The sequence below is a fragment of the Bos indicus x Bos taurus genome, chromosome 2 (assembly GCF_003369695.1).
Source record: "Bos indicus x Bos taurus breed Angus x Brahman F1 hybrid chromosome 2, Bos_hybrid_MaternalHap_v2.0, whole genome shotgun sequence".
Taxonomy (NCBI): domain Eukaryota; kingdom Metazoa; phylum Chordata; class Mammalia; order Artiodactyla; family Bovidae; genus Bos; species Bos indicus x Bos taurus.
In genome coordinates this window covers 55,500,369-55,527,614 of record NC_040077.1, presented here as the reverse complement: position 1 = coordinate 55,527,614, position 27,246 = coordinate 55,500,369, and the positions used below count along the sequence as shown (strand labels likewise).

At 36.4% G+C, this 27,246-nt stretch overlaps 1 protein-coding gene across 1 annotated transcript in view; it reads right to left on the bottom strand.

Annotated features, from left to right (window-relative positions):
- Positions 1-27,246, bottom strand: part of LRP1B (LDL receptor related protein 1B) — a 2,173,551-nt gene that overhangs the window by 1,144,983 nt on the left and 1,001,322 nt on the right. The window lies entirely within an intron of this gene.

Genomic DNA, 27,246 nt, shown 5'->3' with positions numbered 1-27,246 from the left:
ACAAGCAAAAGTTAAGAGAATTCAGTACCACTAAACCAGCTTTACAACAAATGCTAAAGGGATTTGTATAGCCAATAAATACTAGAGAAGAAAAAAGATCCACAAAATCAACCCCAAACAACTAAGAAAATGGCAACAGGAACATATATATCAATAATCACTTTAAATGTAAATGGATTAAATGCTCCAACCAAAAGACAAAAACTGGCTAAATGGATACAAAAACAAGACCCATATATATTCCGACTACAAGAAACCCACTTCAGACCTAAAGACACATATAGACTGAAAGTGAGAGGATGGAAAAATATATTCCATGCAAACGGGAAGCAGAAGACAGCTGGAGTAACAATTTTCATATCAGAGAAAATAGACCTTAAAGAAGATTTCAAGAGATAAGGAAGGCCACTATATAATGATTAAGAGATCAATCCAAAAGGAAGACGTAACAACTGTAAATATCTAGGCATCCAACATAGAAGCACCTCAATACATAAGACAGACGCTTACAGACACAAAAGGAGAAACTGACAGTAACACAATACTAGTAGGAGACTTTAACACTCCACTCACACTAATGCACAGATCATTAAAACAGAAAATTAATAAGGAAACATAAATCTTAAATGATACATTAGATGAGATGGATCTCATTGTTATCTTCAGGACATTCCATCCAAATGCAGAACAATACACCTTCTTCTCAAGTGCACATGGAACATTCTCCAGGATAGACCACATCTTGAGTCACAAATCAATCCTCAATAATTTTAAGAAAATTGAAATCATATCAAGCATCTTCTTTGACTACAATGCTATGAGACTAGATATCAATTACAAGGGAAAAAAACTGTAAAAAACACAAACACATGGAGATTAAACAACACATTTCTAAATAATCAACAGGTTACTGAAGAAATCAAAAGGGAAATCAAAAAATTTCTAGAAACAAATGTCAATGAAAACACGACAACTCAAAACCTATGGGATGCAGCCAAAGCAGTTCTAAGAGGGAAGTTCATAGCAATACAATCCTACCTCAAGAAACAAGAAAAACATAAAATAGACAACTTAACATTACACCTAAAACAACTTCAATAAGAACAACAACAACAACAACAAATCCCAAAATTAGTAGAAGGAAAGAAATCATAAATATATAAGCAGAAATAAATGAAAAACAAAGAAGCAATAGTAAAGATTAATAAAACTAAAAGCTGATTCTTTGCAAAGATAAACAAAATTGACAAACCTTTAGCCAGACTCATCAAGAAAAAAAGAGAGAAGAATCAAATCAACAAAATTAGAAATGAAAAAGGAGAGGTTACAACAGACAATGCAGAAGTAAAAAGGATTATAAGAGATTATTATGAACAACTATATGCAATAAAATGGATAACCTAGAAGAAATGGACAGATTCTTAGAAAAGTTCAATCTTCCAAGACTGAACCAGGAAGAAATTGAAATTATGAACAACCGAATTACAATCACTGAAATTGAAGCTGTGATCAAAAATCTCCCAAAAAACAAAAGCCCGGGACCAAATGGCTTCACAGGAGAATTCTATAAAACATTTAGAGAAGAGTTAATATCTATCCTAAAACTCTTTCAAAATTTGCAAAGGGAGAAACACTTCCCAACTCATTCTATGAGGCCACCATCATCCTGATACCAAAACCAGACAAAAACAACACCAACAAAAAAACTACAGGCAAACATCAATGATGAACATAGATGCAAAAATCCTCAACAAAATTTTAACAAACAGAATTCAGCAACACATAAAAAAGCTTATACACTGTGATCAAATTGGGTTTTTTCCAGGAATGCAAGGATTCTTTAACATACACAAATAAATCAATGTGATACACCATATTAACAAATTGAAAGATAAAAACCATATGATAATCTCAATAGATGCAGAAAAAGTCTTTGATAAAATTCAGCACCCATGTATGATTAAAACTTTTCAAAAATGGGCATAGAAGGAACCTTCCTTAACATAATAAAGGCCTTATATGATAAGCTTATAGGAAACATTATTCTCAATGGTGAGAAACTGAAAACATTCCCCCTGAGGAACAAGACAAGGGTGTCCACTTTCACCACTATAATTCAACATAGTTCTATAAGTCCTAGCTATAGCAATCAGAGAAGAAAATGCAGTAAAAGGAATCCATATCAGAAAAGAAGTAAAGCTCTCACTGTTTGCAGATGACATGATACTGTACATAGAAATCCCTAAAGATAGCATCAGAAAATTCCTAGAGCTAATCAGTGAATTTAGCAAAGTTGCAGGATACAAAATCAGTACACAGAAATCCCTTGAATTTCTATATACTAACAGTGAAAAATCAGAGTTATTAAGGAATCAATCCCATTCACCATTACAACAAAAATAATTAATATCTAAGAATACACTTAACTAAGGAGACAAAAGAACTGTATACAGAAAATTATAAGACACTAATGAAAGAAATCAAAGATGACATAAACCAATGGAAAGATATTCCATGTTCCTGGGTAAGAAGAATCAATACTGTGAAAATGACTATACTACCAAATGCAATCTACAGATTCAATGTGATCCCTATCAAATTACCAATGGCATTTTTCACAGAACTAGAACAAAAAATTTCACAATTCATATGGAAACACAAAAGACTCCAAATAGCCAAAGTCATCTTGAGAAAGAAGAATGGAGCTGGAGGAATCAACCTTCCTGACTTCAGATTATACAACAAAGCTACAGTCATCAGGACAGATGGTACTGGCACAAAAACAGAAATATAGACCAATGGAACAAGATAGAAAGCCCAGAAATAAACCCATGCAGCTATGGGTACCTTATTTTTAACAAAGGAGGAGAGAACATACAATGGGGCAAAGACAGCCTCTTTAATAAATAGTTCTGGGAAAACTGGACAGCTACATGTAAAAGAATGAAATTAGAACACCTCCTAACACCATACACAAAGATAAGCTCAAAATGAATTAAAGACCTAAATGTAAGATCAGAAAAAACTCTATAAAACTCTTAGAGGAAAACATAGGCAGAATACTCGATGACATAAATCAAAGCAAGACCCTCTATATCCACCTCCTAGATCAATGCAAATAAAAACAAAAGCAAACAAGTGAGACCTGATCAAACTTAAAAGCTTTTCACAGCAAAGGAAACTATAAGCAAGGTGAAAAGACAACCCTCAGAATGGGAGAAAATAGCAGCAAATGAAACAACTGACAAAGGATTAATTTCTAAAATATACAAGCAGCTCATACAGCTCAATGCCAGAAAAACAAATAACCCAATCAAAAGTGGTAAAAAGACCTAAACTTACATTTCTCCAAAGAAGACACACAGATGGCTAACAAACACATGAAAAGATGCTCAACATCACTCATTATTAGAGAAATGCAAATCAAAACTACAATGAAGTATCACCTCACACCAATCAGAACGGCCATCATCAAAATGTCTACAAACAATAAATGCTGGAGAGGGTATGGAGAAAAGGAAACATTCTTGCACTGTCAGTAGGAATGTAAAATGACATAGCCACTGTATAAGACAGTATGGAGATTCCTTAAAAAACTAGAAATGAAACTGCCATATGACCCAGCAATCCCACTCCTAGGTATAAACCCTGAGGAAACCAAAATTGAAAGAGACACATGTATCCAATTGTTCACTGCAGCACTATTTACAATAGCTAGAACATATAAGCAACCTAGATGTCCATCAACAGATGAATGGATAAAGAAGTGTAGTACATATACACAATAGCATATTACTCAGCCATAAAAAGGAGTGCCTTTGTGTCAGTTCTAATGAGGTGGATGATCCTAGAACCTATTATACAGAGTGAAGTAAGTCAGAAAGAGAAAGATAAATATCATATTCTAATGCATATAAACAGAATTTAGAAAAACGGTACCAAAGAATTTATTTATAGGGCAACAATAGAGAAACAGACTTAGAGAATAGATTTACAGACATGGGGAGAGGGGAGGGGAGAATGAGATATATGGAAAGAGTAACATGGACATTTACGCTACCATATGTAAAATATATAGCCAATGAGAATTTGCTCTCTGGCTCAGGAAACTCAAACAGGTGCTCTGTACCAACCTAGAGGGGTGGAATGGGGAGGTAGATGGGAGGGAGTTTCAAAAGGGAGGGGATATATGTATACCTATGGCTGATTCATGTTGAGGTTTGACAGAAAACAGTAAAATTCTATAAAGCAATTATCATTCAATATAAAATAAATTAATTTAAAAAAGAAGATGGTAAAAAAAAGAGAAAGAAACCTAAGTCTATTAAAAAATTTAAAAAGCAGACACCACTTTGCTGACAAAGGTCCATATAGTCAAAGGTATGGTTTTTCCAGTAATCATGTACTGATGTGAGAGTTGGACCTTAAAAAACGCTGAGCACCAAAGAACTGATGCTTTTGAACTGTAGTGCTAGACAATACTCTTGAGAGTCCTTGGACAGAAAGGAGATCAAACCAGTCAATCCTAAAGGAGATCAACTCTGAACATTCATTGGAAGGACTGACACTGAAGCGGCAATACTTTAGTCACCTGTTACGAAGAACCAGTTCAGTTCAGTTCAGTAACTTAGTTGTATCCGACTCTTTGCGACCCCATGAATCACAGCATGCCAAGCATCCCTGTCCACTCATTGGAAAAAGACCATAATGCTGGAAAGATTGACGGCAGGAGGAGAAAAAAGTGGTAGAGATTGAGATGTTTGGATGGCATCATTGACTCAATGGATGTGAGCTTGAGCAAACTCCAGGAGATAGTAAAGGACAGGGAAGCCTGGCATGCTCCAGTCGTGAGGTCACAAAGAATCAGACACGACTGAGCAACTGAACAACAACAACAAATAACTGAGTCACTTTGCCGTACAGCTGAAACTAACACAACACTGTAATCAAATATACTCCAATAAAAATTGAAAAAAGCAAAACAAAAAAATTAAAACACAAAGAAAAGTAATTTATGTTGCCAAAGGAGAAAGAGGGTGGGGAAAGGATAAATGAGGAGTTTGGAATTAACTCCCACTACATATAAATTTGGAGAAGGCAATGGCACCCCACTCCAGTACTCTTACTAATTACTATAAATCCTAATTAGTAATTACCCCACTGCATATAAAATAGATAAAAAATAAGGTCCTACTATGGTACAGGGAACTACATTCAGCATATTGTAATAACATAATGGAAACAAATCGGAAAAGAATATATATATATATATATATATATATATATATAATTTCCTCTATAAGAGTATATACATAGAAATCTAATGATTTATTCTTTTGCTTTTGACATCCTTCTTGTTACCTGGCTTCCTTCATTTTAGTTTGTAGTGTCTGCTCCATAGCTGTGGTTCCTTTTATCAATCCATTCATTGTTTAACTGCTTCAGAAATAAAACATTCTAAAAACATCCTATTTTCTACTCAAGTAGGAGATAAGAACTTGCCTGGCTATTGTGAATAGGGGAGCAAATTTAGAAGCATACCTATTCTCAGAATGCGTTCTAAGCTAATCACCTTATTATTAGCACTATTCTAGATCTCCATTTTCAGAGGTGCCCAGGGTCACGAATTTTTGAGTCTTTCTGGGGCTCTTCATCTTGGCACCACTACTGTACTCACCAAGACATTAATCTAACTCACTTATTATTTAATTCTCTATCATTTATTATCCACATGCTTTGTCTCTTCTTTCTTTTTATCTTTTTTGGTTAATGCAGTTAGACTTTTAAGAAAAACTGTACTTACATTTTGAAAAAAAATTTTTTTAACAAACTTCAAAAAAAGAACAGATATTTAGTGCAATCTGTAGATTTTTCAGAAAGTCCCTGAGGACAGTTTCAAGCAAGGCAGTTCAATGTCTGATTAGCAAGCTTTAAAGATCATTCTGGGTGCTGTGTGGATACAAGGGTAGAAATCTGAAACCAGATGACCAGTCAGGAAGACCCTGAAACCTTCAGGAGAGATATGGTGGCATCAAAGACTATCAGAGCAATGATGAGATTATGCAGCATATACTTATCATAGTCCTTTGTCAACATCAAATATGTAATCGTATTTAGATTACTACATTCGAGTTATATTTTAGCTTAGGTGAAAGAGCCAAAAATCATAGAAATTTGAAGCCATCACACACAAAAAAATTCAGAAACATTCCAAATATTGATTGCTTCAATCCAAATTTCTGTTCTTGTATTTTATGAATACTTAACATTTTTACTTCCACTCAAATATTGTTCCTTAAGCTGTGATGTTGCCTTCACCGAAGAGAATTATAGTGTTTCCAGTGTAAATACAGAGAAGAGCAGGTAAAAATGAAATTTATAAAATGTCAAGATTATATGAGAACTATGTTTTCCCTGATTTATATGTCTCCCAGTTTAAGCGGGAAATTAACATTTTGGTTTTACAGCACTTTTCTTTGGTAGAGTATTTGAAAATGCCCACTGAATGATGAGATGATGTAATTGCATTTATTTTTATATGTTGCCACAATCAAGAAACATATACTTACTTTATTCCTAGATTATATTAAATAAACTGAACTGAGGAAGCAAAGGGTCTGCCCGCTTACAATAATAATTAAAATGATATTAAAGAAGTTCAATTTGGGCATGCCATGGGAAAAGATATTCTCAATCAGGAATAGAATCTGTGGCACATTATAGAGAGTTTTTTTTGTTATTTTCTCCTTTGACTGAGAAAAATGTGCTTCTTCCTAGCTCTGCTTCTGTTTAAATACATGAAATATAGTCTAAATGAACACCAGTTCTTGATAGGAATAGTCACAAAGTTCTACATGCAATCTGTATATATGTCTATGAAAAAAGACAAAGTAGGTACTTCTGATATGGGATGGTGAGCTGGTATCAGTTATCTTCATGGGTCTTGGATGTTGTTATTTTTGTTAGGAAGAATGGACAGGAGATTATAGAGCTTTTGAACGTCTCTCCACCTTCCTGTTCCACTATTTCTCAATTTCTTCTTCTAACTCAAAGGACAAGTCACTCTTTTTTTTCCCCCCTTTATAGCAGATACCCTTAGAGAAGATGCTAATCCTTATTATTCTTTCTAGATAACAACAACAACAAAGAAAAACAAAACAAAACCACTTTATGCAAAGGTACATTTTTCCTACTAGGCAAAATATTCTTTTTGATCTTTAACTCAAATGAATTCAGTCTTCATCTTATTTTTCTCTCTTCCTACATTAGCCCAAATTAAATTTACCAGCAAACTCTCCTCTATGTGCTGCAATAGCTTCTTAACAGGACTCTACTTCCCTTCTAGATGCACTATAACTATTTTCTCAGAGTACCTGAACTGATCGTTGTAAAACACAAATTATATCATGACATGAAAAAAGGTCTGTGATCTGAGATCTATAGCACGTTTGATTGCCAGTGAAGAAAAGTCTTAACAAATCAATGGACTCTTGAGATTTACTCTCCTATATGAATGTTTTCAAAAGTACATCACATATTTTTATAAATACCTAAGCTTGCTAAACTTTAATTCAATTTTAAGTCAAAACTCTATGGAGTGTTTCTCTCTGTCACATTTCCATAAAGGTCAACCAGGAAATGAGATATGTTAGTGTTAGTCTCTCAGTTGTGTCTCTTTGCAACCTCCTCTGTCCATGAAAGTCCATGGTAATAGGCTACCAACTTTCATTATATTATTATTTCTTCTGCATAGTTTTGGTAAACAGCAAGTTTTACTCTAAATATTGTCTGTTCTTTTTTTTCAAAGTATCATTCTTCTCCCAAAAGTCTCAAAAAACTTCCCCACATTTAGCAAAAAATTCAGTCTTTAATATGGATTATGAGACTTCCAAACTTCCCTTCTAACTCATGTCTTCCTTACTCATTTTAGTGCAGCCACTCTGATCTCCCTACTTTTTTCTCAAATTGCAAAGAAAGCTCCCTTCTTAGAACTTTTGTATCTAATCAACAAGAAAAGAGAGTATTTGAATGTGCCTGGCTTGTGCTTTACCTTCCTTTTTAGGTATATGTTCCAATGTCAGTTCTCAGAAAGGCCTTGACCAATGGATATTAAGAAGACCATGCCCCAACCTTGACACCTCATCCCCTGCTGCAAGTAACAATGATTCATTTCCATCAGTCAATATCATTGCTATCATATTATTTTCCCTGTAGCAGCCATATCAAATGATATTAGTTAAGTATTTAGTAGTTCACAACACTGGAAGTTCCATATGAGCTGGGATCCTGTATGTCTTGTTCACTGCTATATTACCTAAGCCTAGAATTGTGTTTAGTCATGAAAAGTGTCCAGTAAATATTTTCAAATGAATATGCCTCTTCTATTCAAAATACCCTTAATTCAAGAACCTCTTGCCTAAAATCTGTGCTTCCACTTCTACATCAGACAGTGGTCGTCTGAAGTCACAGCTCCTTTGTTTTTTAATCAGCTGTGATGTTTTTCTTTATTTTACCTGTGAGGTCAAATTTGTCAGGTCCCTATTCTTTACCCAGAAAAGATGTACATAAGAAGGAGAGAAATTATTTAATGTGTATGACCAATTTTATGAAAGGGCAATTAGGCAGTTAAAGATCCGAAGGTATGAGGAGTGAGTGAGTAGCATGGGATACGATAGTGCCATATAACAGCGCATGGTGACTGGGGAGCCTGAGTGACTAAGAAGGGGTAATTAGGCAAAAGATCAGAAAAATGAACAGATAAAATGTTGTACTGAGGATAAAATAGCATCACATCCACTTTTGCACTAAAATTGCCACTTCCTGACTTCTAGAGTCATTCTTTCTATTCTATTCTTATCAAGAATCATTTTATGACCATAGGTCATGTAATTGTAATTCTTATTCCTCTCCTTTAAGTAAAAATTGACTAACATCTTGGCCATAAGCTGTCTGTGAGACTACTGGGTGACTACCTGCGATTCATGGGGTCGCAAAGAGTCGGACACGACTGAGCAACTGAACTGAACTGAACTGAGGCTACTTCTCTTGGCACAAGATTGTTTCAGATTACCTCTCACCTTTTCATTTATGTTTCTCAAAACACAGACTTTTAAGGGATTATAGCATTACATGTTTATATTATTCAATTATTATGTATCATTTAATATAATACTTACTATAGTTTATTACTATTTATTATTCATAGTTGTCATATCTCTTAATCTACTCAGTTAAGAGATATGACTTATTGGAAAAGACCCTGATTTGGGGAAAAACTGAAGGCAAAAGGAGAATAAGGTGGCAGAGGATGAGACAGTTGGATGGCATCACCAATTCAATGGACATGAATGTGGGCAAACCTGGGCTATGGTGAGGGACAGGGAGGCCTAGTGTGCTGCAGTCCATGGGGGCACAGAGTTGGACCGACTTGCTGACTGAACAACAAAAACAACCCAAGTTATAAACCCAGGATCTGAAGCAAAACAAGTAGAAAATGATGTTTCTCTTAGGTATGAATCCCAGTATACAATAAGAAGAGTGTATATTGATTTATTTTTAGTGGACTGATTCTGTTAACAAAGAGAGTTTCAGCTAAACTTATGTTATCCATTGCATTGAGCCTGGTAAAAGAAATATCAATTGAGAAGCTCAAAGGCCAAATATCTGTAAGAAGCTTCTTCATCCGTGTTCACTATCAGCAAACATCTCAGATCCTAATCTTACTCTACTGTTTAGGATCAATTACATAATGGTAATGAAATGGCATGAGTTCTGTGGAGATATATACATAGTAAAAATCAATTAATGCCTTTGAATTGCTTTTTCTGTTTTAAGAGTCAAGGCCAATGACCAAAACCAGTCACCAAATGATTAGTTTAATGTGTTTGACATGAGTGGGAATTTTTTTATAGGAGTCACACTGAGGCATCCTGAAAGGTATTAGTACATCTCTGAATTGAGTAATGACACAAGAGAAATGAGGATTTAGGCTAGTCCTGCAATGACAAGTTTAGAGTTCTCTACCTCAGACATTTTATTCAAAAGGTACATGAGGCAGAGTATTATTTTTCTGGGGATTTGCCTCATGAAACTCCAGATGAGTACATTGGAAAAGAGATGTATTTATGCTTTCAGAATGAAGGAAGAATGTCTTCTCATTTCATCCTAAATATAGCAGCAGCCTGTCAGTTTAGGCGGCTGTTTTCCACAGCTTGGGAGGCTAGAAAGTCCAAGATCAAGGTGACAACAGATTCTGTCTCTGATGTGGACACTTCCTGGTTCAGGTAGCCACCTTCTTGCTATTACCTCACATGAAAGAGACAGAGAATTCTGGCCAGATCCTAGTCTTATAAAGGTATTGATCCCATCATGGGAGCTCTACTATCATGACTTAAACCTAATTGTCTCCCAAAACTCTATTTCCAAATCCCATAATACTTCCTGGGTGGTGCCAGTGGTAAAGAATCTGGCTTCAATGCAGGAAACATGGGTTCAAGTCCTGGGTCAGGAAGATCCCCTAGAGGAGAAAACGGTAACCCACACCAGTATTCTTGCCTGAGAAATCTCATGGACAGAGGAGCCTGGTGGGTTACAGTAGTCCATGGGGTCACAAAAGAATGGGACATTACTTAGTAACTAGACAACAACAACATACAGCTTACAGTATTCAGAACTATAGAATCTTTAACTCATATTAAAATCCACATACACTAAAATAACTGTAAGTTCTGAAATAATTCATAAGAACATAAGAGGTATAAAAAAGGCATATACATTACATAATACCTCATTCCCATCTAAGGTAAAATTTTGAACTGAAAAATATATACTTTTAATACTTTGGTTTTTATTTGACCAAGCCAAACTACTGATATAGGTTGCACTAATGGTAAAGAGGGCTCAGCTGGTAAAGAATCTGCTTGCAATGTGGGAGACCTGGGTTCAATCCCTGGATTGAGAACAGCCTCTGGAGAAGGGAAAGGCTACCCACTCTTGTATTCCGACCTAGAGAATTTCATGGACTGTATATGTAGAAATCATATGGACTTAACGGAGGCAGAAGATATTAAGAAGAGGTGGCAAGAATACACAGAAGAGCTATACAAAAAATATATATATATTTTCATGACCCAGATAATCACGATGGTGTGATCACTCATCTAGAGCTAGATATCCTGGAATGCAAAGTCAAGTGGGCCTTAGGAAACATCACTACGAACAAAGCTAGGGGAGGGGATGAAATTCCAGTTGAGCTATTTCAAATCCTAAAAGACACTGTGAAAGTGCTGCACTCAATATGCCAGAAAATTTGGAAAACTCAGCAGTGGTCACAGGCCTGGTAAAAGTCAGTTTTCATTCCAATCCCAAAGAAAGACAATGCCAAAGAACACTCAAACTACTGCACAATAGCACTCATCTCACATGCTGGTAAAGTAATGCTCAAAATTCTCCAAGCCAGGATTCAATAGTGTGAACCATAAACTTCCAGATGTTCAAGTTGGATTTAGAAAAGGCAGAAGAACAAGAGATCAAATTGCAACATCCATTGGATCACAAAGAAAGTACAGGAATTCCAGAAAAACATCTACTCTGTTTCATTGATTACACTAAAGTCTGTGACTGTGTGAATCATAATAAACTGTGGAAAATTCTGAAAGAGATGGGAATACCAGACCACCTGACCTGCCTCCTGAGAAATCTGTATGCCTGTCAAGAAGCAACAGTTAGAACTGGACATGGAACAACAGACTGGTTCCAAATCAGGAAAGAAGTACATCAAGGCTGTATATTGTAACCCTGCTTATTTAATTTATATGCAGAGTACATCATGAGAAATGCTGGGCTGGAAGAAGCACAAGCTGGAATCAAGATTGCCGGGAGTAATATCAATAACCTCAGATATGCAGATGACACCACCGTTATAGCAGAAAGCAAAGAAGAACTAAAGACCCTCTTGATGAAGGTGAAAGAGGAGAGTGAAAAAGTTGGCTTAAAGCTCAACATTCAGAACACTAAGATCATGGCATCTGGTTCCATCACTTCATGGCAAATAGATGGGGAAACTGGAAACAGTGACAGACTTTATTTTGGGGGGCTCCAAAATCACTGCAGATGGTGACTGCAGCAATGAAATTAAAAGATGCTTGGTCTTTGGAAGAAAATATATGACCAACCTAGACAGCTTATTAAAAAGCAGAGACATTACATTGCCAACAAAGTCTGTCTAGTCAAAGCTATGGTTTTTCCAGTACTCACATATGAATGTGAGAGTTGAACTATAAAGAAGGCTGAGTGCCAAAAAAATCATGCTTTTGAACTGTGTTGTTGGAGAAGGCTCTTCAGAGTCCCTTGGACTGCACGAAGATCCAACCAGTCCATTCTAAAGGAAATCAGTCCTGAATATTCATTGGAAGGACTGATGCTGAAGCTGAAACTCCAATACTTTGGCCACCTGATGCAAAGAGCTGACTCATTTGAATAGACCCTGATGCTGGGGAAGCTTGAAGGCGGGAGGAGAAGGGGATGACAAAGATTGAGATGGTTGGATGGCATCACCGACTCAATGGACATGAGTTTGAGTAAACTCCGGGAACTGGTGATGGACAGGAAGGCCTGGCATGCTGCAGTCCACAGGTTCACAAAGAGTCGGACATGACTGAGTGATTGGACTGAACTGAACTGAATAGTAAAGAATCCACCTGCCAGTGCAGGAGACACAAGAGACATGGGTTCAATCCCCGGAAAGGGGGAGTTCCCCTGGGGAAGGAAATGGCAACCCACTCAGTACTCTTGCCTGGAAAAATTCCATGGACAGAGTATCCTGGCAGGCTACAGTCAATGGGATCACAAAGAGTTGGACATGATTGAACACACACAATATTTCTTTTTAAAGTTCAACAGGATGCTCCAATAAGGCTAAGTATTTATTGTATATATATGGCTAGAGTCATCTTTCGATACTTTTAACATTATATAATATTCTCTGAAATAGATCAAATACCACATTCAATATGAACTACAAAAAATAATTGAATTCCTATAATTCAAGAGCATAAATCTGGAAAGTACAAATAATTCAGCTTGGATTTATCAAAATCAATACCTTGATAATCCATATGAGTTGTGTAAATATCATCCCATGGATATAGGAAGAAGACATTAACTGCAAGTCTAAAAACTCAGGCTAAACATATAGAATGGAATATAACTTTGAGGTATTTATTTGCATAATTCATGCATTAGGATCATGTTGCCTCAATTATTTGCATATCAGAAACAAATATTTTTTGCACAAATTATCTACACAGCTGATGTAATTGTGGATGACATTTTATTATTATAATTATATAATCACAATCAAAATGTACTTCTCTAAGTACAAAATTTTTGCAGTGGTTACTGTGATCTAATTTATTCTGTTTTAAAATTAAAGTTATAGTGTTAGTTGCTCAGTTGTGTCCAATTTTTTGTGACCCAGTGGACTGTAGCCCGCCAGACTCCTATGTCCATTGGACTCGCCAGGCAAGAATATCAAAGTGGGTAGCCATTCAGTTTTCCAGGGGATCTTCCTGACCCAAGGATCAAACATGGGTCTCTTGCATTGCAGGCAGATTCTTTACCATCTGAGCCACCAGGGAAGCCCTTATCTTTCTCATAAATCGAAGCCTCAAAGCTCTAAAACTTTATAATAATTTTGAATTGATTCACCTTTCATAACTCCAAACAAATTAGCAATATATTTTTAAATAACACAAACTAAGTCTTAAGACCAAGTAAGTTGTTTTGTATTGATAATGTTATTCTCACCAGTTCAGACAAGCTGAATCATTCTATCAAGCCACAAGGCTTTTGTTGCTGCTATTATTTTCAGTAAGCAAAATAGAATCCCCCAACAGCATGAACATTTTATATAGTATCTTTTTTGGTTATAGAAATATAAATTTATTGTGTGATTAATATAATGTTATATTATATATAATGTTATATCTTATATATAATTATATAATAACATTATAATAATAGCATTATTATTCTTATGACCTTCACACACTGAAGAGTAATATTATATATTATTCTTATGTACTCTATAATACATTTGTAAGACATGTTTTAAGCCATAGAGTTTGAGGGAAATTAGTCTTATTGTGATTAGTACTACATAGGCCTCTCCCTACTATTCAATTTTGGATATACAATATAGCTACTTACTTTTTATAAGTGAAGATTGACTGAATAATTGGCTAGATAGATAGTTCTTTTTCTAGTACCTTAACACAAGGAGATTAAAATGATGCAGATTAATTCTTAAATTAAAATAACAAAAGTTGCTTAGTGACCTTATATACCATTACAAAGTAAATGTTATTAATTACGACGATAAAGACTTATAGAATATTTTAAACACAGATCTCATCATTATATTTGTAATTTCAAGAAATCTATTTGAGTCATCCACTAAAGGATTATCAGACTTTGGGAAATTATTTCATTCTTACCAGACTCCCAGGAGACTAATATTATCAACCAGAATGTCAATTTACAGAATGTTAATTTACTACTGAGAGAATGTTCCAGTGACACAATTAGTAAAAAAGATGTCATCTTAACAAATTCCTTCCTAGAATTATGCTATCTGAGAAATCAAATATGAAAGTTATTTGAAAAGCACAGAATCAAAGCAATAGGAATTCCACAGACCTGAACTTTAGTCCAGTATTTTACGGAGAACTTAGAAAATTATCGGGGCTACATTACCAAAATTCTACCTTTTAACAACTGGAATACCTGTGAATGTACCCCAAAACAATAGCTATATCTATAGTTACATCTTTATCTATAGTTATATGTATATTTACATAAATATAGATTTATATTTCATAAATATTAAAAAAAACCTTCACTATCTATATTACCATCTCATCATTTGATACTGTTCTTCTACCATTAAGAGATTCTGTCACCATACACTTATCTAGCTCATGGAAAAACTGCTATAATTAAATTACTTGATACTGGCTGAAATTCTTAGTTCCAGAATATACTCTCTGTTATCACTGTCAATTACAAGCATCTTTCAGTAGGCTCCTTCCTGGCTTGAATTTTACACATGACCAAATCTTCATTGCATAGCTAATTCCTATAAGTGCCAATTTTGAAACAGTCTCTGGTTTTGTCACCACAGTCTCTGGGCATGTGGCATGTGGGACCTATAATTCTCATAACTCTCTGGGTACAAATTACACGTAATCAGGCTCTTGAGAAGAAATGGCTAGAAAACTGTTGTTACAGTGAGTCTTTCTATCTCCTTGTACACACCACCCTTACAGGTTTAGCCACAGTAAAAAGTGTTGGGAGGATCAAATCTGAGTGATCTTCCCTAAGACCTCTAAAACAAAATTTTCAAAGTGGATAACACTAGATATTTGGGATGCTGATATGTATGACACACGATCCTATCACATCCTTAGAAATAAGCACCCACAGACGTGCGCCCACAGTCAGACCCACAGAAATACCAATAAAGTGTTCAGTATTCAAATAAATTAAGGTGATCCTGGGACAAACAAAGGGAAACAGATTGGGATCTGGAATCCTTTACTGCATGTTGCTGTGCTTGCACCTGGACATACCTCTCTTTGAGCAACAAAATACGAAGAAACTGCATTGGACTGAAAATAAATATGTGCATAGCAGTTGTGACAGATTCTAGGCAAAAATAAAAAGAAATCAGGCTCTTCAAAAGAAATCAGGCAGTATTTTTTTTTTTTTTGGATCCCTTGGACTGTAGCCCTCCAGGCTCCACTATTCATGGAATTTTCCAGGCAAGAATTCTGAGCAGGTTGCCATTTCCTTCTCCAGGGGATCTTCCTGACCCAGGAATCAAACCCATGCCTCCTGAATTGGCAGGTGGACTTTTTACTTACTTCAGGTCAGTACAGTTCAGTTGCTCAGTCATGTCCAACTCCTTGCAACCCCATGGACTGCAACACGCCAGGCCTCCCTGTCCATAACCAATTCCCAGAGCTTACTCAAACTCATGTTTATTGAGTCGGTGACGCCATCCAAATATCTCATCCTCTGTCATCCTCTTCTCCTCCCGCCCTCAATCATTCCCAGCATCAGGGTCTTTTCAAATGAGTCAGTTCTTCACATCAGGTGGCCAAAATATTGGAGTCTCAGCTTCAGCATCAGTCCTTCCAATGAATATTCAGGACCGATTTCTTCTAGGATTTGCCTACTTAGCACATCTCTAATTTCTGCTTTGGTAAATTTAAAGTATGTTGCCAAATGATAAGAAATTCGTAATTGAGTTATTTCCAACCTAGCAATTGAATTAACAATAAAGACCGATTTACAAAGGGACAAAGTATTCAGAGTTCTTAAAACTTTTGTCTTTTCATTTTAACTGTGCTTTTAGGATGGCAATTTATGGTTTTGCACTGATTGTCAATTAGAATAGGTTACTTACTCCAAGGTATAAATTCATTTAATGTTAATACAAAAATTAAGGAATAATTTAGAACCAATGTCTACAACATTGAACTTATAGTATCAAGAAAAAAACTCTGAAAATTCTCTCTATATGTGTCCTCAGATCAACATCCTTGCTAATATTAACGTGTTTTTTTTTTTTTTGAGTTCTCTGTTGACAGTCTGATCATTTGTTAAAATTTCAGATCCCAGCATAAGTGTGCTATAATAACTAGTTACACACACATATATACACATACACAGCAACCATGTCTCCAGAAAGTCAATTTTATGTTTCCATGTAAATATACTAAATGAAAGATGAGGGGCTTTTAAGAATTATAAAGAGTTTAATAAAATATGTATGTGCTTATCAAATAGTAGTTAATAAAAATGTACCTCTGAGAATAAATAGTTATAATATCTTTATTATATGGAGAATATGCTGTGGATTCTTCTCATAATTTTCTTAGGGAAAATATTAGTATAAAACCAATTACTACAGCCAACATTTTTGTGCAAAATGTAGATGTTCACAAGATATGCTGACCAAAATGTCTGAATTATAAACAGCTAAAACAACTACAACAGCACATTTTTTTCTGGAGTGGGAAATCTAGATCATAAAATATTCTTTTCTTTTCTTTCTTTTGCCTTTATTTTTTCTTAAACAAAAAAATCTTACTAATTTATAAGGTTAGGATGGTCATATTTCCTCTTCTTCAGTTCTCCTTAGCTAAAAGCTGACCAGTTTTTTACCTTTCTCCAGTGAAATGTTAAAACCAAAATTGATCAATTACTAAATATATCAATACATAATCTCTTATGATAAAGAAATGGCAACCCACTCCAGTATTCTTGCCTGGAGAATCCCAGGGACAGAGGAGCCTAGTGGGCTGCCATCTATGGGGTCTCACTGAGTCGGACACGACTGAAGCAACTTGGCAGCAGCAGCAGCAATCTCTCATGAAGAACTAAATACATAAAGTTCTAGACTGAAGGCAGCTAACAGGGCTTCTCAGAGGCTAAGAAAGACAAAGAATATCCTGACTGTGCTGTGCTTCTAACCCCCAAAAACATTTGAGATCACATCTTTTGATACTATTTTATGCATCCAAGGACCTAAATATAAAATAGTAGAACCTCCTTTCTAAGAATATGTCTAATCAGACTGAAGGGATAAGATTTAAAATTCTAAACTAGGCTGTTCTATTTTATTCCTGTTCTAAGAATTAACTGACCTCTATTTTAAGAGCTCTGGCTCCAATATTGTTCAATTACAACTGCCTTGAGGGGTAGGAAGACTCAAAAAGATTTGCATGAAGTTGTTCCTATTATTATTGGGGTTAGGTCTCAAAATAGATCTACAGGTGAATTTACTGACCCTGGAAAAGTCAGAGGTTCAACACACATAAAAGCCAGTAGCTGCTGATAAGACATGAATCTTAAGGACACCAGGATGAACATGTGAGGCTCTCATCTAGACACAGAAAACATCTCACTAACTATAATGCAGACTGGCTTTCTATGTCTCCAGTAGTCACTTGGCATGGTCTCTCTAGAAGTTGGTTTTACCTCTTTCCCCTTTAATTCTCCACTCCTCATCCCTTACTTGTTACCTAAGTTTATTCTAGAACAGATCAGCATTTTGCTGTAATCTGATTCGAAGATGAATAAAACATACATCCTAAGAATACTGGAGTGGGTTACCACTCCAGTACTGGAGTTTTTAGTATTGGAGTATTTAGTGGGCTTCCTCCAGGAAATCTTCCCAACCCAGGGATCAAACCCAGGTCTCCTGCACTGTAGGTGGATTCTGTACCATCCGAGTTACAAAGGAAGTCTAAACTTAAAGGAGTTACCTTTTATTTGGGAAACTGATAGGTAAATACACAATTAAAATATATCACATCTGTACTATGATGTCCTAAAGCCACATAAGAAGGGCTGCTAATCTCAACTGGAGAACCTTTGGAAAGGGTATGATACTTTGAAGAATGAGTAAGAGACACTTGGTTATAGGAATATGACAAAATACAGTCTATAGTGAAGAACCAGCACATACAAACACATATGAAAATTATAAAACAAAGTACAAAAAGGAAGTGTTTTTATTTTTTTTAGGTGGAACGTGATTCGAGGTGGGGAGGCAAGGCCTGCAGAGAAGCCATATGATGAAGCTTAATCTATCCTTAGCTAAATGGGAAACTACTAAATATTTTGCATTTTGATTTTAAGCAATGGAGCATTGCCGGGAGCCAGTGTGAGGAACTCCGCCCATGGCAAAGGTCATGAGGAAGGAGGCTCGGCATACGCAAAGGCAGGATCGAGCCTCAGGAGTGCCCCCGGAAATTCTCGAGCATCTACCCCCAAAACCAGAGTCTGCCTACTTTACTGCTTTGTGCTCTCACCTACACCTCTGACTTTACAGGGGGCTGTCCCCCACCACCTCTCTCTGAAAAAGAGTTAAATTATAGCTCCAGTTAATAAAGTTCCTGGGCGTGAAAAGAGTGTTTTAGTTCACAACCGTGAGAGGCATGAGATGTTCTAAACTGTGTGAATACAGATTCCTTTGAGCAGTTAAAAGATTGATTAGAAATTGTATTGGTGAAGGGTTTTTCACTTGTTGGGCCAATGTTTGCTGCTAAGTTTCCATATCCCTTACCTGCTGTGTCCCTGGCAGTGTATTGATTAATATAATTGGTGTATAGGAATGTAAGTAGTAGCTTTAATGTTTGTAACCTTGGATCCTTGAGTTAATTCTTTTTCTTGGTATAGCCCACCACACCTTTGCCCTATAGGAATGCAACTTTATCTAATGCTTTTGGAGGGTGGTGCCTGACTAATCTCTAAACCTTTAGAGAAAAATAAGTTTTCTGAAGAAAGGGTCTTAAAATGTTAACAGGCCTCCGGGCCAGAAGATGATGCAAATCACCTAAATTTTGCATATGATAAGCTTGCAGGAAGAAAGTCTGGCTTACTGCATGTCTCTACCCCTTCCCCCATTATCCTCTATGCATAACTTAAGGTATAAAAACTACTTTGAAAAGTAAAGTGCGGGCCTTGTTCACCGAAGCTTGGTCTCCCCATGTCGTTCTTTCTCTCACCTTCTGGCTGAATTATTCAGCCTCTTTTCTCCACTAAATTTTCTCACTGAGCTATCCTTATTTCACCACTTTTTATATCCTTAATTAACATTTAATTAAGTAATTGTTTCCTGATCCTCGCGGACGCCATCCCTGCTTCGAATTCCCTGGATCCATTGGGGCTGGACCCCGGCAGAGCATCATGATCACTTGAACTGAACTGTAGAGACTGAAGTGACTATGTTATAAAGTTCACATTGAAATGGACAACTTCACTAGCAATCGTATAAGGGTAAGTTAAAGCAATGTGACTGACTTTTCACCCATCAAATGGAGAAAGATAATTGTAGAGGATAGCTCATAAAAATGCAGTATATAAGCATGTGACTTGTAAATAAAAATATGCCAAATTTCTATGAGGATTGTCTGATTATGATACTGTATTATCTTAAGGAGTTGTTGCAACTGCTGATCATCTTCTAGATGATCTAGAAGCTAGTGTCCACTAGAAGCTGACACTGTGTGAGTCTAGCATTTCTGTTATAGGTTGATTATTTTGTCCTAAGACTATGCTTGCATTTACAATAGGGTCACAGCCTTGTCATTTTCCTCTAGTCATAACTTGATGGTGGGTGAAGCACTAAAGGCTATGCAATTCCTAGGCTGGGTAGAAGCAAATAGGGAATATTTCATAATTAAGAAAGGCCATTATTTAGTAACTATTAAGATTAAGAGGCCAAGTTTCTTATTAGCTTAAAAATTATTTCACTTATTTAACCTCATATTTTCTATAAATTATTTTATATAGCATGCATATCATATAATCTTTGTGATGATAGAGAAACACATATGTATAACTGTTAATGTGTAAAATAAAATTCAGTGATTAATTAATATTATGTGATTATCTAGATAATTGTGATTATCTAGATAATTGTGACCTAAATAAAAAGAAGTAAATATTGAGAAAAGACATAGGCAAAGAATTAGAATCCAAAAATTATCCAACAAAGGATCTAGGTAGAGCTTCAGATAGAAAATGAAGCTAAGGTTGATATTGAAACAGACCAAATAAAAGGAACATAAAAGTCAGTGAATTGGGGTTAATCCAGAAGCAAAGTGTATGAAGAATAAACAATCTATTTGTATTTGATTCAGGATGCTGTTTGCTAGATAGTGGAACACATGAATGGATGAAGACAACCTGGTAAAGTCTATAGTAGTATAGTGATACTCAAGAGTTGCAGAATATTGAATATATACAAAAATAGAATGAAAGTGTCAACTATATATCTGGAAGAGAACAACTGGTTCTCAATCACCTTCCGTAATAAGAGATACATGCAGACAATATTCTTATCTGTCTCAATCATCTTTGTGTACTTTGTTCTGAGGAAATAGCTGAGCATTATCACTGTTGCTGCTGTTGCTGCTGCTGCTAAGTCGCTTCAGTCCTGTCTGACTCTGTGCAACCCCAGAGACGGCAGCCCACCAGGCTCCCCCGTCCCTGGGATTCTCCATGCAAGAACACTGGAGTGGGTTGCCACTTCCTTCTCCAACGCATGAAAGTGAAAAGTTAAAGCGAAGTCGCTCAGTCATGTCCAACTCTTCGCGACCCCATGAACTGCAGTTTACCAGGCTCCTCCATCCATGGGATTTTCCAGGCAAGAGTGCTGGAGTGGGGTGCCATTGCCTTCTCCGTAGGTGATTCTATGTCCAAACTACAGTACTTTGGGGGAAACAGCTTGTTGCTGTAAATGTGTTTTGCATGCATTCCTGGAGAACACAATTGGCTTATAGAACACTTAATTTCAAACTTTTCTTCAAAATCTTACAACTTTCAGGCATAAATACTAGCTAATAAATATTAGGCATATTTAAAAAGAAGAATAAATTAAAGGTGAAATACAATTTCTAGTATTTTTCCCAATGTTCCTTTGTTAATATAATTTATTCAGCATATTATTATCAGTTCCTCAATCTCTCACAATATTGCTTAGGCATGATTCTCAATATTAAAGGTAGGCCTCTCTTTAATATTGAGAATAATTTGTTTGGGCTGAAAAAGTTGGGCCTTTTACCATTCACCTTGTTCACTTCCTTCTAAGATTCTTATATCTCTCTCTCCCACTGCCTTTGTGAGCCACTGTTTCTAACGTTAGTGTATCTGACTATTTTGTCTGTCTAAAATGAAAACTAAAAATTGAGACCATTGGGCAGTGTGTGTAGCAAAGGTTTAGAAGTCTGACCCAATTCAGAATCTCAATTTTCCCTTCAGCATGAGGAATAAAGCAATGCCTCCCCATTACATATAGTCATTTAGCACATTTAAGTTTGTTGGTGGTGGTTTAGTCACTAAGTCATGTCTGACTCTTGCAACCGCATGGACTGTAGCCTGCCAAGCTCCTCTGTCTGTAGGATTCTCCAGGCATACTCCAGAATTCTAGTAAAGTGGGTTGCCATCCCCTTCTCTAGGGGATCTTCTCAACCCAGGAATTTAACCCAGGTCTCCTGATCACAGGCAGATTCTTTACTGATTGAACTATGAGGGAAGTAGATATTATTATTTGTGGTAGACTTGGGAAATTCTTTGAAGCAACCCATATTTGCCCTTCTTAATGTAGAAGCAAGAATGCAGGATTTAGATGTCCTATTTCTGCCTTCTTTTTAGACATTCAGTATCGCTTAATATATCTGAGTCTTGTAGTTAAAACTGGGTATATTATAAAACAAGAAGAGAATATCTCTCCTGAATCCTCCACAGAGATATGGTGGGTATTCAGTGAGATGAGACGTGCAATAAAATTTTTATATTGTAATAGATTGTGTACTAAAGTACTATTTAATTTTTAAACTCAAGTGGGTTTGACCTGTAATGCTTTTCTCCCCATAGTAATTCTTTCTATTAACTTTTTTATTGTGGTAAAAATCACATAATAGAAAACATACTATTTTAACCATACCATATTTAACTGTACAGTTCAGTGGCACTGAGTACATTCACACTGTTGTGCAACTCTCACCATCATCCATCTCCTGAATTTTTCACTTTCCTAAACCAAAACCCTGTGCCCATTGAACACTAACTCTCTATTCCCCTGCCCCCACTAGGCCCCTAGCATCTACCAATGTACTTTCCGACTCACCTCACAGTTTTCCTTAGAAAAATAAAATTTTTTTATTTTATTTAGAAAAGAATGTTTTCTTGAGGTAAATTCAGAGAAAAGTATAAAGATAATGAGGGAGGAGAACCTAAACAGAGAATCTCTGGAACAGTGGATAGTGACAGGTATTCAGGCATACTCCCATCAGGTCATTATTTTTGCTTATGTGGTGAAAAGATTTTTATGTAATTATATATGCAAAGAATATTCAAACTTCATTATAAACTCACAAATTGTTGTGATGAATGCAGAGCCCATTACATCCACTGGAAACTGTTCTGTGACATGCTGATAAAATACACGGCTTACAAGGAATGACTAAGGAGCCCAGTCCTGATCACACCTCTGTCCCATGACTTACTTCCACATATTTAATCATGCTTTTCTAAAGTGACTGACTGCATGGCTTAAATCTGACTTCATTAACAATTATTTATTCTAATTAAAATATTTCCATTGCATTTATTTTCTATAGTTCAAAATGAATGTTCATCAGTTTAGTGAACTGCCTAACAAAATCAATCTCTAATTTTTCTAATTTGCCAAGAATTATCTATAAATGGCATGCTATAAAGTTATGAATTATTTTCTACAAATATTCTAATGTATGATTGCTTGGCCAATTTGAGATGTACTATTAAGGCTGATTGGAAAATACATATTAAAGAAAGGATCACTCCTATTATTGCTGCTGCTGCTAATTTGCTTCAGTCATGTCTGACTCTGTGCGACCGCATAGACAGCAACCCACCAGGCTCCCCCGTCCCTGGATTTCTCCAGGCAAGAACACTGGAGTCAGTTGCCATTTCCTTCTCCAATGCCTGAAAGTGGAAAGTGAAAGTGAAGTCGCTCAGTCGTGTCCGACTCTTAGCAATCCCATGGACCACAGCCTACCAGGCTCCTCCATCCATGGGATTTTCCAGGCAAGAGTACTGGAGTGGGTTGCCATTGCCTTCACCAACTCTTATTATTAGGGCATATTAAATGCAGAAAAGAAGTTAATTAAGTACACTCAGCAAAAACAAGACTGGAAGCTGACTGTGGCTCAGATCATGAACTCCTTACTGCCAAATTCAAACTGAAATTGAAGAAAGTAGGGAAAACCACTAGACCATTCAGGTATGACCTAAATCAAATCCCTTGTGATTATACAGTGGAAGTGAGAAATAGATTTAAGGGATTAGATCTGCTAGACTGAGTGCCTATTGAACTATGGACGGAGGTTCTTGACACTGTACAGGAGATCAAGACCATCCCCATGGAAAAGAAATGCAAAAAAGCAAAATGGCTGTCTGAGGAGGCCTTACAAATAGCTGTGAAAAGAAGAGACATGAAAAGCAAAGGAGAAAAGGAAAGATATAAGCATGTGAATGCAGAATTCCAAAGAATAGCAAGGAGAGATAAGAAAGCCTTCCTCAGCCATCAATGCAAAGAAATAGAGGAAAACAACAGAATGGGAAAGACTAGAGATCTCTTCAAGAAAATTAGAGATACCAAGGGAACATTTCATACAAAGATGGACTTTATAAAGGACAGAAATTGTATGGACCTAACAGAAGCAGAAGATATTAAGAAGAGGTGTCAAGAATACACAGAAGAACTGTACAAAAAAGATCTTCACAACCCAGATATTCACGATGGTGTGATCACTCACCTAGAAGCAGACATCCTAGAATATCAAGTCAAGTGGGCCTTAGAAAGCACCACTATGAACAAAGCTAGTGGAGTTGATGGAATTCTAGTTGAGCTATTTCAAATCCTAAAAGATGATGCTGGGAAAGTGCTGCAATCAATATTCCAGCAAATTTGGAACACTTAGCAGTGGCCACAGGCCTGGAAAAGGTCAGTTTTCATTCCAATCCCAAAGAAAGGCAATGCCAAAGAATGCTCAAACTACAGCACAATTGCACTCATCTCACACGCTAGTAAAGTAATGCTTAAAATTCTCCAAGCCAGGCTTCAGCAGTACGTGAACTGTGAACTTCCAGATGTTCAAGCTGGTTTTAGAAAAGGCAGAGGAACCAGAGATCAATTTGCCAACATCTGCTGGATCATGGAAAAAGCAAGAGAGTTCCAGAAAAGCATCTATTTCTGCTTTATTGACTATGCCAAAGCCTTTGACTGTGTGGATCAAATATTTATTTATTTCCAATAAATAATTTGGAAATAAATAAACAAATATGTATTTATTTCCAATAAAGTTTGGAAAATTCTGAAACAGATGGGAATACCAGACCACCTGACCTGCCTCTTGAGAAACCTTTATGCAGTTCAGGAACCAACAGTTAGAACTGGACATGGAACAACTGACTGGTTCCAAATAGGAAAAGGAGTATGTCAAGGCTATATATTGCCACCGTGCTTATTTAACTTATATGCAGAGTACATCATGAAAAACACTGGGCTGGAAGAAGCACAAGCAGGAATCAAGATTGCCGGGAGAAATATAAAAAACCTCAAATATGCAGATGACACCACCCTTATGGCAGAAAGTGAAGAGGAACTAAAATGCCTCTGGATGAAAGTGAAAGAGGAGAGTGGAAAAGTTGGCTTAAAGCTCAACATTCAGAAAACTAAGATCATGGTACCTGGCCCCATCACTTCATGGGAAATAGATGGGGAAACAGTGGAAACAGTGTTAGACTTTATTTTGGGGGGCTCCAAAATCACTGCAGATGGTGATTGCAGCCATGAAATTAAAAGATGCTTACTCCTTGGAAGGAAAGTTATGACTAACCTAGATAACAGATTAAAAAGCAGAGACACTACTTTGCCAACAAATGTCCATTTAGTCAAGGCTATGGTTTTTCCAGTGGTCATGTATGGATGTGAGTGTTGGACTGTGAAGAAGGCTGAGTGCCGAAGCATTGATGCTTTTGAACTGTGGTGTTGGAGAAGCCTTTTGAGAGTCCCTTGGACTGCAAGGAGATCCAGACTATCCATCCTAAAGGAGATCAGCCCTGGGTGTTCACTGGAAGGACTGATGCTGAAGCTGAAACTCCAAAACTCTGACCACCTCATGCAAAGAGTTGACTCATTGGAAAAGACCGTGATGCTAGGAGGGATTAGGGGCTGGAGGAGAAGGGGACAACAGAGGATGAGATGGCCGGATGTCATTACCAACTCGATGGACATTAGTTTGCATATACTCCGGGACTTGGTGATGGACAGGGAGGCCTGGTGTGCTGCAATTCATGGGGTCACGAAGAGTGGGACACGACTGAGCGACTGAACTGAACTGACTGAAGTATACTTGGAAAATAATTTTACCTAACAACTTAAGTGAATACTTTAGCTATTTGACTGCCAGTATTCCATTTGCTATGGACAAATACATTTGGATTAGTTGAGGTAATCACTAACATGGCAGAAATCAGTTTCTTTTGTTCAAATGATTCAAGCTACTGGCTAACAATGTCTGAAATACTGATATCACATACAAGGATTTTTGTGCTACTATCACTAATTTACTGTTTATTATGAATTATCATCTCTCCATAGAATCTTCACAAGAGTCAGTGTCCATTGATTTCACTAGACATTTTTGGTCCTCTGTCACAATAAACAGCCTTACCAATTGTTCTATCTATGTTAAGACAATCTTCAAAATGCTATATTCTATTATTTAAACACTTACTTCTGTTTACTCCATATTTCACTTTTCTTACAATCTTTGCCACTGCTTTTATTTAATCTAATCATAATTATCAAACATTACACAGTAATATTTTCTTACATTTACTAAGGATCACTTACTAATCCCTTTAATTATATATCATAAACATTAATAAGATTATTGAATTCAAACCCCAAATGTTCTGTATCTGAAACCTGCATTTATTCTACCACAGAACTCTTTTTTTTTTCCTCCTTAACTTGATTATACATTGTTTTCATTTCTCTACCAACTGTTGGCTCATCAGTAAAGATTCTGCCTGCAATGCAGGAGACACAGGTTCATTCCCTGGGTCAGGAAGATCCCCTGGAGAAGGGCATGGCAACCTCCTCTTTCCTGGAGAATCCCATGGACAGAGAAACCTGGTAGGCTACAGTCCAGAGGGTCACACAGAGTCAGAAACCAAAGCAACTTAGCATGCACACATGGCACACACTCCAATTTTTACGTTAGTAGAATTTGTAAGAATGAGTATACATCATAAAATGAATGGACACATCTTGAAATTCTTATGCATACGGTTTCCCAGGCAAGCACAAATACATTTTTATACTCTAATGTGTGTGGGGATGGGGGAGAGCAGAAGAGTAAGAAAAGAGAGAGTGTGTGTGTGTGTGTGTGTGTGTGTGTGTGTGTGTGTGTGAATGCGAAATACAGAAAGAAAAGGACAGGTACTAGTTTGTGAATATCCAACATGAGAAATCAAGTGAATCACAAATACAAATTATTCTTGGAAGCAGATGCAGAAAAACTCTGATTTACTAAGAAAAAAGTCAACAAACACAGGTAGTTGTTACCAATTAGCATAAAATTAATAGTTTCAAGGTATTTTAACAAATACGACAGTTGA